Source organism: Elgaria multicarinata, chromosome 23, assembly GCF_023053635.1.
Source record: "Elgaria multicarinata webbii isolate HBS135686 ecotype San Diego chromosome 23, rElgMul1.1.pri, whole genome shotgun sequence".
In the NCBI taxonomy this organism is placed as follows: domain Eukaryota; kingdom Metazoa; phylum Chordata; class Lepidosauria; order Squamata; family Anguidae; genus Elgaria; species Elgaria multicarinata.
Window position 1 is genome coordinate 10,056,264 of NC_086193.1, and position 15,549 is coordinate 10,071,812.

The following is a 15,549-nucleotide window of genomic DNA, read 5'->3' on the forward strand; positions in this document are numbered from 1 at the left end:
CGTACTTTACACAGGGGAATTCGCAACACGCTGGAACCCACGCGCTGGTGGGCGGCCACGGAGATTATGCAAAACCAGTTGTGAAGTTGGTGCCCGTTGAAACTTCCAACTTTGCAATGAATCAGAGAATTTGGTTCTCCGCTACCACAGAGACGATTATTCATTTTTAACTTTATTATAGATTACTATTATCTATTATTGATAGCAAAGGCTATCAATGGTAGGGTGACCCTATGAAAAGGAGGACCGGGCTTCTGTATCTTTAACCGTTGCATAGAAAAGGGGATTTCAGCAGGTGTCCTTTGTATATACGGAGAACCTGGTGAAATTCCCTCTCCAGCACAACAGTTAAAGCTGCAGGAGCTATACTAGAGTGACCAGATTTAAAAGCGGGCAGCTTTAACTGGTGTGATGAAGAGGGAATTTATTATTATTATTTATTTATATAGCGCCATCAATGTACATGGTGCTGTACAGAGTAAAACAATAAAATAGCAAAACCCTGCCGCATAGGCTTACATTCTAATAAAATCATAATAAAACAACAGGCACAGGGTAGAGTAAAACTAACAGTATAAAAGTCAGAGCAAAATCAAGTTTTAAAAGCTTTAGGAAAAATAATTTTTTTTAGCTGAGTTTTAAAAGCTGCGATTTCACCAGGTTCCCCATATATACAAATGACACCTGCAGAAATTTCCTTTTCGATACAACTCTTAAAGATACAGGAGCCCTGTCCTCCTTTTCATAGGGTCACCCTACTCAATGGCTACTTGCCCTGATAGTTGTGTGCTATCTCCAGTATTTGAGGCAGTAAGCCTGTGTGCATCAGTTGCTGGGGAACATGGGTGGGAGGGTGCTGTTGCGCCATGTCCTGCTTTGTTGGCCCTTGGCCGACAGCTGGTTGGCCACTGTGTGGTGTTGGACTGGGGTTTCAGCAGACCGGGGTTCAAATCCCTACTCAGCCATGGAAGCTCACTGGGTGACTTTGGGCCAGTCGCGGACTCTCAGCCTAACCTACCTCACAGGGTTGTTGTGAAGATGAAGTGGCGAGCAGGAGGAACCACGTACACCGCCCTGATCTTGCTGGAGGGAAAAAAGGCGGGATAAGCAAGGTGACAAATGCTAACCACCACCACCCAGCTTAGATGGCTGAAGCTTTTTAAAACGCCCCTTCCCAGCTGAAACCCAGCGTTTGCCTAGTTCAAACCCAGTGTTTTTGACATATGTTGCCAAAGCGTCAAAGGCAGCGATGCAAAGAAGCATATATGTAGCAGAGGGACCTTGAGGCGTTATGTTTCCCCAAAATGTCACAGCAGGGCCACGTGGCTAGCTGCTTTGACAAAACTGCAGCCAGCTCCATACGGGAAGTTACGAAGCGCGCCTCGATTCCTATCCAGCCCTGTATCGTTTGGCATCTATGAAGCAGCCTCCTAAGAGGTCCTTCCCAGTCCTGCTATTTGAGAAGTTCAGAACTGGGTGTGTGTGTGTGTGTGTGTGAGTGCTAAGGATTTGAATCTGGGACCCGGGGCCGGATTTAGACATACCGAGGGCCTACGCCATATCAAAATTCAAAGGACCCATACCACAAAAAGAAAGAAAAAAGCGTTTCACATTATAATAGGAAGGGTAATGAAAGGGTACCACCGAACGTTTATTGCTGTAAGACAACTTGGGAGGTCTTCTACCTTGAAAGGCGGCCAAGAAATGCTTTAAATAAATAAATCTCTTCCCATTTGTACCTGCCCAGATCCTAAGATCATCCTCAGGGATCCTTCCTCGTAAGCCCCCTGCCAAAGGAAGTGAGGCAGGTGGCTAGCAGGAGCAGGGCCTTCTCTGCTGTGGCACCCCGGCTGTGGAATGAGCTCCCCAGAGAGGTTCGCCTGGCACCTGCACTATATTCTTTCGGGTGAAGACCTTTTTATTCTCTCAGTATTTTAACAGTTTAAAGGAAGTGAGGCAGGTGGCTACCAGGAGCAGGGCCTTCTCTGCTGTGGCACCCCGGCTGTGGAATTAGCTCCCCAGAGAGGTTCGCCTGGCACACCAGGTGGAGACTTTTTTATTTTCCGAGTATTTTAACCGTTTATCATCTTAAGTCTTTTAACTTCGCTGTTTTAAATCTGAATTTTAAATCTGTGTAAATCTCAGGTTTATCCTGGTTGTGCTTTTATATTGCGTTTTTATACTGTTGTTTGTTTTGTACTTGACAGTTTGAATTTTTGTGAACTGCCCAGAGAGCTTTGGCTATTGGGCGGTATAGAAATGCAATAAACAAATAAATAAATAAAGTTAGACGGTGCTTGTCGCTAAACAGTGCTAGATAGCCTTCTCTGAAGATGTGCATAAAAGAAGTCATAAAGTTAGTTGATTTGATCCTCTTTTAAATTGGCTCTAATCCGCGCTTATTGCCTCCAACACAAAATGCTGCATTGCCACGCTTTTCTCTATTTAAAGCAAATCTGCTGTTAAGTCACACCAGACTTTTCAACATATTTAAGCCAAAAGTGTTCCCAATTATAATGCATCTTAGTTATCTCCAATATATTTAGAAGCCCCTCATAATAGGAGTCCCTAAGCCACGGCTTATTTGGCTTGTTCCTAAATCTGGCATTGCTGGGATCTTCGGCATACAAACCAGGTTTTCTATCATGGAGTCTAGCGAAAAGAAGATCCTATGCCATGGATTGCCGCTCATAAACAGAGGAATCCGGTCCAGTTTTTCAGCCCAAGGGTTGAATCCTATTTTAGAGAAACTCTCGGGAAGGGGGGGGGGCAGCCCAGCAGTGGGCGGGGCCCAAGACAAAAGCTCTTAACTGTCAGTAACTGAGCTTTTGGGGAGGCATTTCAACCTTCTTGAAGCTGTGTGTGCGTGCGAAGAATCAGAATTAATAACTGGGACCAGAAGGTCTGAGCACGTAAGACCAATCTCGACCCGCTTGCATTGTATGTTTCCAAGACCAATTCAAGTTGCTGGTTTTAGCCTTTCTCTCAGTCTCACCACAATTACAGGCATGCCTGCTGGGGACGCGGGAGAGGGCCTTCTCGGTGGCTGCTCCAGTGCTCTGGAACTCCCTTCCCAGGGAAGCTAGACTGGCACCCTCCTTGATGTGCTCACAGAGGCAGGCAAAAACTTTTTTATCCAGCAGGCCTTCGGTGAATAACCTGGACCTCCGTCTATGCTTGGGACTTTTAAAATTTGTTATGTATTTTAAATATTGTAAATGTTTTAATATTAAAAACCTGTTTAATTATATTTTTAGCTTTTGTATATTTCTATTTATAGCTTTTAACGGTGTGTTTGAATTTTGTACCCAGCATTGGGTACAAGGCAGGATACAAATAAAGATAATAATAATAGCTTATAAAGCCTTACATGGCTCAGGACTGCAATACCTGTCAGAGCACCTCTCCCAAACCTGCCTGGACACTACAATAAACATCTGAGCACTTCCTCTGAGAGCCTCCTCCAACGGAGGTTCGGAAAGTAGACACCAGGAAGAGGGCCTTCTCAGTGGTGGCTTCCTGATTGTGGAGCTCCCCACTGAGATTTGCCTGGTGCCAACAATGTAATCTTTTCAGCACCAGGTAAAGACCGTCCTCTACTCCCAGGTGTTTAATGGCGTAGGGGGCATTTACACCAGTCATTTAAGTGGGTCTAGTATTATATTGAAACTGTTTTTAGCGGTCTAAAACGTTTTAAACTTTGCATGTCGTAGCCGATGCTGTATTTTTCTGCGTTTTATGATCTTATGAATGGTTGTGAAACTGCCCAGAGAACTTCAGCTATTGGGCAGTATAGAAATGAAATGAAATAAGTAATAAGGCGAAGGCGGCACAGAGTTCTTGGGACTGGATGGACCAAATGGCTCAACGGACTGTTGATTCGTTTAGCCTGATTTTCTACTCAGTTCCTGGGAGAGAAGGGTCTTTCGCAGCCCTGGGGACCTTTCACATGCGTACACGGAGAAGTTTGGAATATGGCTGGAGCGTCTCCCCTAGGGGGAAAGGTTACAAAAGCTGGCATTGTTCAGCTTGGACAAAAAGGAGTCTAAGAGGAGACATGATAGAGGTGTACAATATTGGTGTGGAGAACGTAGACAAAGAGACATTTTTCTCCCTCTCTCAAAATCCTAGAACCCAACGGGATCATCCCATGAAGCTGATGGATGGGAGTTTCAGGACAGATCAAAGAAAGGGCTTCTTCACACAGCGCAGAGCTATATTATGGAACTCACCACCACAAGATGTAGTGATGGCCACCAATTTGGATGGCTTTCAAAGGGGGTTGGATGAATTCCTGGAGGAGGAGAAGGCGATCAAGGGCTACTGGCCCTGATGGCTATGTGCTACCTCCAGTACCTGAGGTTGTAAGCCTGTGTGCACCCGTTGCTGAGGAATATTTTATTTATTTATTTATTTATTTATTTTATTACATTTCTATACTGCGCAATAGCCGGGGCTGTTGCACCATGTCCTGCTTTGTTGATCCCTGGTCGACAACTGTGTGAACAGAGTGCTGGACTAGATGGACCCTCGGTCTGATCCAGCATGGCTCTCCTGATGTTTTTATGGCTGAAGGAAGGGAGAAGAGTCCTTAGAAATCCTGCGGATCGTGGCTTCAGAAGAAACCCCAAATGAAAGGAAAGCACTGGAGATATGGGAGGGTACGGGCAGCAGTGAAGAGGCTCAACTCTGGACCAGGAAGGCCATGATCTGAAGCTGCCGCCCATCCACACAGTTCTCCCTGGGGGTGGGGCTCAGCCACATCCCATTAGCCATGTGGGGGCCATGCAAGGTCTACCTTGCAAGATCGTCTCGAGGGATGCTTTGATATTCACGGCGCTCAATGTCAGAAGAGCCATGCTGGGTCAGATCAAAGTATTGTTTCCACCGTGGCCAGCCAGATGCCCCAATGGAAGCCCAGAAGCAGAACATGGTTGCAACAGCACCCTCCCATCCATGTTCTCCAGCAACTGGTGCATGCAGGCTTACTGCCTCCGATACTGGGAGTGGCAAGTAGCCATCAGGGCTAGCAGCCATGGATCGCCTTCCTCCTCCAGGAATCGATCCAACCTGCTTTTAAAGCCATCCAAATTGGTCGCCGTCACTACATCTTGTGGTAGAGAGTTCCGTAGTTTAACTCTGCACTGCGTGAAGTACTTCCTTTTATCCGTGCTGAATCTCCTGCCATTCAGCCCCGGATTCCAGCATTATGAGTGAGGGAGACCTCCTTCCTCTCCATTTCTACACACCATTGCATACACTTCTATGTTCCATTGTTACCCAGCTTTCTTTTAAGTTAAAAAGTATCTCATGTTATAACTTTTCCTCTAAGGGGAGTTGCTCCAGACCTTTTATAATCTTTTCTGCACGCTTTCCAATTCTACAATGCACCTTTTTAGTGGCCAGAACTGTACCAAGTATTCCATTTGTGGCTACGCCAGAGATTTGCATAGAGTCACTATGATATCGGCAGCTTTATGATTCCTTTCCTAATGATCTCCAACATGGAATTTGCCTTCCACACAGCGGCCCTGCACTGGGGTTGACGTTTCATCACACCATCCACCCACAAAATCCCAAGATTCATTTCCTGGTCAACTCACCGCCAGCAGAGACCCAATGAGCAGTTATGACCCTGTTCAGACAACACACTAAACCATGGTTAGACCACTAACCCTTTTGCAAAAAAGGGTTAGTAAGCAGACTTAAACTGTGGTTATGCCGCAAATATGGTTAGGTGTGGTTCACACGACATGCTAAGTCATGGCTCGCGAAACTCTAAGCCACAACGTTTAGCTCAAAATGCTTAACCACCATGGCTTAGTATGTCATCTGAACAGGGTCACTTTGATTCCTAACCATGATGGCTACATAACCATGGTTTAAACACACTCACTAGCCACTTGCTGCGAAAGGGCTAGCCGTCTAACGGTGGCTTAGCGTGTCGTCTGAACAGGCCCTACGTGGAGTTAGAATTTTTCACAGGCATTTTTCAAATTCGAATGAAATATAGCTTGTTTGTGTAGCGGAAGCCACCGCAATAAAAACAGAGCACGAAAAACAGAGTAAAATACATTGGTCAGTTAAAAATAAAGATAAAAGCTAGCAATCTAAGATATTAAAGTTTACTCATCGAGGCAGTTAGACATAACTTTCTCCGCTTAAAATTGCTGCTCTAAAAGCAAATCAGGCCATGCTTTTAAAAACATGAGGTGACTGGTCTGTCCCCCAAAATAATAATAATAATCAAATACCCAACAGATCTGCCTGACTGAAATGTTCAAATTGTGCTTTCCCCGACATTACTACGACTACAGGCTGCACAGAACTATTATTATTATTATTATTATTATTATTATTATTATTATTATTTACATTTATATACCGCCCCACAGCCAAAGCTCTCTGGGCAGTTTACAAAAGTTATAAACAGTGAATATTAAAAACAAATATGAAAAATTTAAAACCATAAAATTACTAACAAAAACAGACAATATCCATTTAAAACAACTATTCTGGGGTCAGTTAAGAAACTCAGCATATGCTGTTAAATGCCTAGAAGAGAAAAGTCTTGATCTGGTGCCAAAAAAGGTAAAAATGCTGGTGCCAGGCGGGCCTCATCGGGGAGATCGTTCCACAGTTGGGGGCCACCACTGGAAAGGCCCTCTCCCTTGTTGCCTTTCCACGAGATTCCCTTGGGGTAGGCATGCGGAGGAGGGGCATTAGACGTTGAGGCTAGTATCCCCACATACTAGCCTCTTCTGTCTGCACTCCTGGTTCAACACATCTTGTGGCAGGGAATTCCCTAAGTTAATGATGCGCAATGCTCATGCCCGCCTGAAAGGGCCCCAGTTCAGCGGCAGAGCACATGTTTGGTACGCAGGAAGTCCCATCAGCGAGAGTAGGCCAGCCTGCCCCAACCTCCAGATGGGTTGGACTACAATTCCCATTATCCTCCAGCTAGCATCGCCTGGAGGTTGATGGTAAGGGAGAAACAATAACCAAACTCTGTATAAAACACGTGTTGCGCAAGCCATTCCTGACGACGGGGACGGGGGGACGGGGAGGGACACACACATTTGCTAATTAGCCAGGCGAAGCGGTCGCTTCGAAACGGGCCCAGGTTTCTTGCAGCTGTGTGAGAGAAATTGAATTTAGCATCCGGTGAGTCTCCAGTTTCATTTTAACAAGAAAGGCGGCGGTGGCGGAGATTCCTGTTCCTAAAGGCACCATGGGGAGGCTTTTAAAAATAAATAAATAAACCACACACAGAGGACAAAATGAACGCCAAGATCTCAGAAACTTTGGGGTGGGGCCGAGTTTTCAGGACTTAAAGCACCGTGGCAGAGCCTCGCCTGCGACACACCGACACACACACACAGAGGAAAAGCCAAGGAAGAATGATGCACGGCAAGCAGACTTCTGTAAACCGGCAGGGGAGGGGGGGGAATTATGCAGGTCACGGATTATTTTATTAACACGCTCTGCCCCACTCTCCCTACGAAATTAATCCAAATTCCGCTTCTCTAGGCACAAGGTTCGGGTCGTGGGTGCGCGTGCGCTAGCCCACAGACGGGGGGGCGCATAGGACTTTCAAGCCAGAGTCGGAAAACCCACACTCCTTTCCCCGCGTGCCCTGAAAATGGAGAGCGTGAAACCGAAGTCACTGCTTGGAAGTGGGGGTGGGGAACACACCGGGACCCGGAAAGAATCTGGAGCATGTGTCGGAAATCTTCAACAATTCTGTTTTTTTTTTTTTTAAATGGTTTCGGCGCTCGGACCCGCATGCGGTTTACGAAAAGGAAATTACCAGCTGAGAGGAGGCTGGGGCCCTGCCCTGGTTCGTTAGCTTCCCCTCCTCCTCTTCCCGGCACGGAAGCTTGGCGAACTCCAGAGTCAACTTCTCACGCAAAGCGCCGTGTACGACCGCCTTTGGGAAGATTAGCTGCCAAAGAGAAAAGGGTTCATCATTCCACCGATTCTCGACCGAGGGGGAGAGAAAGAAAGAAAAGGAGAGAGAGAGGGAGAGACCCCACCACGGAGTGGGGTTACCTATGCGTTCAAGTGTCACATCGACGACTGGAAGCGGTTTCCAGTGGGCGTTCCGAAAAAAGTCAGGAAGACAGAGTCCGGGAAGAAGGTTCCTCCTATAAGGGAGCCAATAAACACGGACGGCGCTTGGCCCTCTAAGCTGGTTTATGCTTCCGGAGGACTCACAAAATGACCTTAGGACTAGAGAGAGAGAGAGAGAGAGAGAGAGAGAGAGAGAGAGAGAGAGAGAGAGAGAGAGAGAAAGACAGAAGGGATCGTGTTCAAAGAGCCAGGATTTGCAAGGAAGATAAGCCCCCGTTGGACGCTGGCGCTCTCGGAAGAGGTGCACACCAACGCACAAAGAGAAGTGGATTTGGGTTCGGAAATGGATCCCCTGCACATGCCATGAGCGTAGTTGGGACGTGCCGGGATGCGGATCTCGTTATGGGGCCGGCGGTGCTGAAGGATACAGGGTCAGTTCCAGAGGATGCCAAGGTTAGGGATTTAATCTAGGTGGGAAAGGAGAACCGCCCGACGATCAAGGGGCTGGAGCAACCCCCCTAAGAGGTGAAAATGTTTTTTTGGGGGCATGACTTAGCTTAGAGAAAAAAAGATCAGCAAGGGAGGGGGCATGACACAGGGGTGTGGTGGAGCATAGAATTATGCATGGTGTGCTTAAAGAGATGTTTTTCCGTCCCTCTCACGTTCAGGACCAAAACTCAAAGGGATCCACACCAAGGATGTGGAACAGTGGGACGTGAGGAGGGCAACCAGGAGGATCAGGGGTCTGGAAACAAAGCCCTATGAAGAGGGACTGAAAGAACTGGGCAGGTTTAGCCTGGAGAAGAGGAAATGGAGGGGAGACATGAGAGCACTCTTCAAATACTTGAAAGGTTGTCCCACAGAGGAGGGCCAGGATCTCTTCTCTATCCTCCCAGAGTGCAGGACACGGAATCATGGGCTCAAGTAACAGAAAGTCAGATTCCGGCTGGACATCAGGAAAAACTTCCTGACTGTTAGAGCAGTACGACAATGGAACCAATGACCTAGGGAGGTGGTGGGCTCTCCCACACTAGAGGCCTTCAAAAGGCAGCTGGACAACCATCTGTCAGGGATGCTTTGAGGTGGATTCCTGCATTGAGTGGGGGTGGGGGTTGGACTTGATGGCCTTATAGGCCCCTTCCAACTCTACTATTCTATGATTCACGAAAGGACGTTTTCACGCAGCGCCTGATTAAACCGCAATGACCACCTGACGTAGTGACGGACAGCTAAAGAAGGGGTCTAGACGAATGCGTGGCGAATAGGGATGTCGACGGCGAGTAGCCTCCAGATGCTAGTTGCTGGGGAACATGGGCTGGAAGTACAGAAAGCATTCTCTCTACACACCAAGAGCGCCTACCAAGATCCAAGGCAGTGAGTTAGATATCTCAGTGTGCTTGCCTCGTGGCTTCCAGGGCCGAGACCTTCCCCGCAAACAATCGTAAGGCTGGTCAGACTAAATCTGTCTTCCCCAACATCCTGCCTCCGACAGTGGCCTGCCTGAAGGACACCAGCAGATTGTGATTTTTTTTCTCGCAGCAACTGGTATTCAAGCGCCTCTAGTTACGGAGATGCTGTCCTGTTATGGCGAGTCGCCTTGAGCAGCATTCCCTTGCAGGAAAGGCAGGGTATAAATCAAATCAATAAATGCATTTTGTTACCTGCTCTTGGAAGGTTTTTAGCATAATACAAGAGCAGCACTGCTGGGTCGTACTGGAAACCCACATCCTGTTTCACCATGGCGGCCAGCCAGATGGCTCTGAGAAGCCCGACACACGCAGGTTGTGAAGGCAACAGCCTTTCCTTGCTGGCTCCAAGCGTCAGGTATACAGAGGTAGACTGCGGCTGATCACGGAGGCTCAACACGGCTAGCGGGGCAGAACAAGAAAAGCGCTGCTAAAATCAGACCAAACTTTTGGCTCACATTCTGTTGCTCACAGTAGTCAAGCAGATGTATACGGGAAGTCCATGAGAAACAGTGCCCTGAGAGAGGCTGAGATCAAAACCCATTCCGATTCTGCAACTGAATATATCGCCTTCGCTGTCCGGGTCCCATAAAATTGCAGCAAAGAGACGCACCCTTGCTTTCCCACTCATCCGGTGGCGGAGAGAAGAAGCAGAAGGAAGAGATCAAAGACCCAACGCACATCATGCCAACTGGGAAATTCTCCACCGTTCAATGGAAGATCTTTTCAAGACAGAACATCAAAAGAGCCCTGCTGGATCAGACCAAGGGTCCATCTAGTCCAGCACTCTGTTCACACACAGCGGCCAACCAGCTGTTGACCAGGGACCAACAAAGCAGGACATGGTGCAACAGCACCCACCCACCTATGTTCCCCAGCAACTGGTGCACACAGGCTTACTGCCTCAGATACTGGAGATAGCACACAACCCTCAGGGCTATTAGCCATGGATAGCCTTCACCTCCTTCAGGAATTGATCCAACCCCCTTTTAAAGCCATCCAAATTGGTGGCCATCACTACATCTTGTGGTAGTGAGTTCCATAATTTAACTCTGTGCTGTGTGAAGAAATCCTTCCTTTTATTTGTCCTGAATCTCCCACCATTCAGCTTCATGGGATGACCCCGGTTCTACTATTATGGGAGAAGGAGAAAAATGTCTCCCAATCCACCTTCTCCACACCAGGCATCGTTTTGTCCACCTCTCTCCTGTTTCACCTCCGCCTCCTTTTCTCCAAGCTAAACAATCCCAGCTGTTTTCACCTTCCCTCCTGGGGGAGATGCTCCATCCCCTGGACCAGTTGAGTTGCCCTTTCGTGCACTTTTTCCAACTCAACTGTTCGACGGAAGATCTTTTCAGTCCTCATGACACCTTGGTTCGTGGTGAAGGGCGAAGCCCAGGTTTAATACTACTGGCTTAACACCAATTCTCTAATCCAGCCCCTCTCTCCTTGTGAGCATTACTCAATGACCATCATGGCGTGGATTTGAACCCAGGTCTCCCTGGTCCAGTCCATTGCCCGATCCAACACGCGATATCACTGAGAGCCGCCAAAGATTTCCAGCTGCTGGCTGGCAAGGAGATCCAAGATTATTATTATTATTATTATTATTATTATTATTATTATTATTATTAGCCTGGAGAGGGCTTCTGCCCTGAAAGGTGGCCTAGAATAATATATTTTAATTGGTTATTATTTTAAAAAATATTTTAAATATTCTAGGCCACCTTTAAATGATTATTTTAAAAATATTTTAAATATTCTAGGCCACCTTTCAGGGCAAAAGCCCTCTCCAGAAAGCTTACAACATTAAATTCAAATAATAATAATAATCAACCAGAGGCAACATTATTGCAATGTTCCCAAGACACCTGCAAAAAACTTCTTTAAAAACTTCTCCAACAGAGAGAACACTTTCCTGAGTGGCCAGTGAATCCTAATAGAAGATATTTGTTGTAAGATTTTCTGCAGACATTTTTTATAAGCCCTGAATATGCCCAAAATTCGTGGGGCGTTTTAAACAAATAAAATCTTTGTTTCAGCACCCTGAGACGCTTCTCCTCTATTGGTGGGTCTATTTTGGAGGGTCTCACGCTTTGGCCTTCCTAAACATCTGGAGGGCGCCAGGTTGGGAATGACAGGTATAAGAACATCAGAAGAGCCCTGCAGGTTCAGCAGGGGGTTGGATTTGATGGCCTTATAGGCCCCTTCCAACTCTACTATTCTATGATTCTATGGCCGAGGCTCTATCTAGTTCAGCACTCTGTTCACACAGTGGCCGACCAGCTGTCAGCCAGGGACCAACAAGGCAGGACATGGTGCAACAGTACCCTCCCACCCATGTTCCACAGCAACTTTTCATACAGGCTTATTACCTCAGATACTGGAAGTAGCACATAACCACCAGGGCTAGTAGCCATGGATGGCCTCCTCCTCCTCCTCCAGGAATTGATCCAACCCCCTTTGAAAGCCATCCAAATTGGTGGCCATCGCTACATCTTGTGGTAGTGAGTTCCATAGTTTCTGTGGTGTGTGAAGAAGTCCTTCCTTTGATCTGCCCTGAATCTCCCACCCATCAGCTCCATGGGAGGACCCCGTTGGGTTCTAGTATTTTGAGAGAGGGAGAAAAAATGTCTCCCTGTCCACATTCTCTACACTGTGAACCCCAGGTCTCCAGAGAAAGCTGGATTTTTATTTCCAGGCCCCGGTAAATCGTACAAGGGAAGGCCTTAAAATGGTCACCGCAATACTATGCTGGCGCCGGTCCAAAACTTAATATAGCAAAGCCACACCCGTATCTTCAGGCCTGGCGTTCGAACGGAGCCCACTTGCAACACAAAAGAGTTTCCCCAAAGCCGTCGGAAGCACTGCTGAGCGGCAAAATCTCCCCCACCCACCCCAAAAAGCGGGCCGCTCTTATTTCAAACGTCAGATCTTTCCGCATACCCTATAAACAGTTAACACAGGAAGATGTTGCTTGACTCACCGCAAAAAAAGAAAAAGGAAAGGAAAGGAAAAAAGAAAGAATTAAATAAATAAATAAAACCCATCTGGAAATGAAGAGTCGTTGGCAAGTGGTGTGCCGTTAAAAGAAAAGCGATGCCAGGGAGGAACGATTTGGGAATTGACAAGAAGAAAGTCGTTGGCTTGGCCAACGGTTTGTGGTAGACGGGAGGCTACGGAGAACGAGCCCAGATTTGGGGCAGGTGCCGCAAAAACAGGGCTACAGTCGGGAAATTGGAGCCTTCTCCCACTTGGCTTTCTCTAGCTGTGTTGGACTGCGAGCACCCACACAGGCTGGGTTCACACGACACGCTAACCCACCCAGCGTGGGCTGTTGTTGAACCGTGGGTTATTGTGCAGTCAGAACGCGGTGTTTTCCCCCCCCCCCCCGCCGGGTGGGTTATCGTGTTGTCTGAATGCAGCACGTTTTCCTACAGGGACCAACAAAGCAGGACAGGGTGCAACAGCACCCGCCTGCCCATGTTCCCCAGCAACTGGTGCACACAGGCTTGCTGCTTAGGATACTGGAGGTAGCACAGAGCCATGAGGACTAGTAGCCCGTGGGTTATCATGTTGTCTGAATCTCTTGATGACTTTTTTTGGGGAAGCTTAAAAGCAGTCGCAGGGAGGGATTGGCTTATATCAGTGCCGTCTTCCTGACCAATATTAAGAACATCAGTAGGGTCATGCTGGATCTGACCGCGTGTCCATCTAGTCCAGCACTCTGTTCACATAGTGGCCACCTGTATGATGACCAGGAACTCACGAGCAGGACACGGTGCAACAGCATCCTCCCACCCATGTTCCCCAGCAACTGGGGCACACAGGCTGCCTGCCTCGGATACTGGAGGTAGCACAGAGCCATCAGGGCTAGTAGCCTGTTATAGCCTTCTTCTCCAGGAATTGATCCAACCCCCTTTTGAAGCCATCCAAATTGTTGGCCGTCACTACATCTTGTGGTAGTGAGTTCCATAATTTAACTCTGCGCTGTGTGAAGAAGGGTTTCGAACCTCCCACGTCACATGGCATTTCGCCCCAACTTCACCTGTCTCTCCCACACACAGTCATGTGAACAACAGGCTTCGTTGCGGTTTACACTGGGGAGCAAAGTGAAGAGGAGAGAGACCCAAAACACTCCATATCTGTGATGGGGTTCCCATGGGAGAAAGCAGCGAAGGTGCGTCATAAGCAGGAAAGAACAGTTCTCAGGATCAGGGGCTGGACTGCTGGAAGGCAGATACAGAGAGACAATTATGGGCCTGTCAGAGATTCACCCACCCACCCTCGGAAAGTTAGGAAGATTAACAACATTTCCTGCGCAACAAAATGTAAACTAGCATCCACCACCATGCTCAAATCTCCTGGGGGTGAGATTGCATAAGAGCACTAGTTTCCCCGATGGGATGTTCTGCAAGTTGTGTGTGTGTGTGTGTGTGTTTTAAAGGAGAACAACAGAATTAGCAGTACGCATGACCCATGTCATAACAGGGGAGGGCCAGGATCTCTTCTCGATCCTCCCAGAGTGCAGGACACGGAATAATGGACTCAAGTTAAAGGAAGCCAGATTCCAGCTGGACATCAGGAAAAACGTCCTGACTGTTAGAGCAGTGCGACAATGGAATCAGTGACCTAGGGAGGTTGTGGGCTTTCCCACACTAGAGGCCTTCAAGAGGCAGCTGGACAAGCATTTGTCGGGGATGCTTTAGGGTGGATTCCTGCATTGAGCAGGGGGTTGGACTCGATGGCCTTCCAACTCTGCTATTCTATGATTCTACGTAATGCCAACACAGGTCCGCCGGCTTGGTCTTCGCCGCCTTGCAAATTTCTCAAGAGGGAGTCACCAGAGAACTCCTCCGGTTGCTTAGCAACCACCTTGGGGACCTTACGCCACGGACACCATTTCGCAAGGCGTGATAGGCACCATACACACACACGCACACAAACATCCATGCACATGCACACACGTTCGGTCTAGGTGAAAAGGTGCAAAGTTTACCGCAGTTCCAGCTTGGAACATTTGCATCACCTAATTTATTTTGTCCTTTAAGTTACAAAAAAAAAAAGAAAAGAAAAGGCTTGAAAAAACACACACAGGGAGAGAGACGTGAAGGGAGCGCTAAAAGGTGTCATTAACAGGAAAGTGAAATTCTTAATTTAGCCACAAAGGAGGAAGGGATTGAAGGGAGGAAGGGTATAATGGGACCGGTGAAAGGCTTCCCTGCTGGCTGGCCAATTCACCCCAATTTCGGCACAGAGGGGACCCTACAGGAAGCAGCCAAAGCAGCCGCTGTTGCCACTCTTGGTTCGATTTTAGCGGAGACCCAAGGCGCTGTTGGGATTGGCGCGCCGCCCACAAAATGTCGGCCTGTAATTCTCGGCTCCGGTTTTTGTGGGCCACAGAATTAAGAACAATACAGTGTGGCTTTGGGACTACGGAGCAGCCCAGCGGGTTAAGACCAGCCTTCGTAAACTCGGTGCCTCCCCCCAGGTGCCTCGGGCTACAACTCCCATGGTTCCCTGCCAGGTGGGGATCATGGGAGTCGCAGCCCCGAAACATCTGGGGGACACGAGATCGGGGAAGGGTTGAATTAGGGTCTCTTTTTTGTGGGCTGCTTTGAAGGCCAAAACAGCCATTACCGGGCGAGCTAGGCTGTGCGCTCTCTGGATCCATCGCCGTGCTAATGATCGGGGCAGCCTGCGTGGCAACTAGCGCTTATGCGCAACAGGGCGGGCGTGGAACGCTTGCGCAGCTGCGTGCTTTGTCCGTGGCTGCCGTGCGTTTTCAGAGCGGCTCTAACCCACAAGAAGTTAGGCCAAAAGCCTATTGATAAACAGGGCTTTAAGCAACCAACGTAGCTCTGCCCACTCCGCCTTCCTGCCCCATTTGACCGGAACTCCGTTTTCAAAAGCTGTGTGGGACCAGCTCTCGCCCTACAAAGCGCTCCCCAAAGCCCACTGATGCTTTGATGACCTTGGACTGTGACTGCTTACCCCGGGTTGTAACTCA

The 15,549-nt window shown here is 48.1% G+C and overlaps 1 protein-coding gene across 6 annotated transcripts in view; it reads right to left on the reverse strand.

Annotated features, from left to right (window-relative positions):
- The window catches only part of GATAD2A (GATA zinc finger domain containing 2A), an 83,596-nt gene that overhangs the window by 38,928 nt on the left and 29,119 nt on the right, over nucleotides 1-15,549 (reverse strand). For 3 of the 6 annotated variants that reach the window (XM_063147118.1, XM_063147119.1, XM_063147114.1), the window contains exons 1-2: nucleotides 7,811-8,084; nucleotides 1,019-1,083 (exon numbers count right to left, since the gene is read on the reverse strand). The exons of 2 other annotated variants lie outside the window; for them this stretch is intronic. The gene's annotated coding sequence lies outside the window, so the exon portion shown is untranslated. Of the gene's footprint in view, nucleotides 1-1,018; nucleotides 1,084-7,810; nucleotides 8,085-15,549 lie in introns of those variants that run through there. One more of the 6 variants, XM_063147115.1, reaches the window with a different exon arrangement.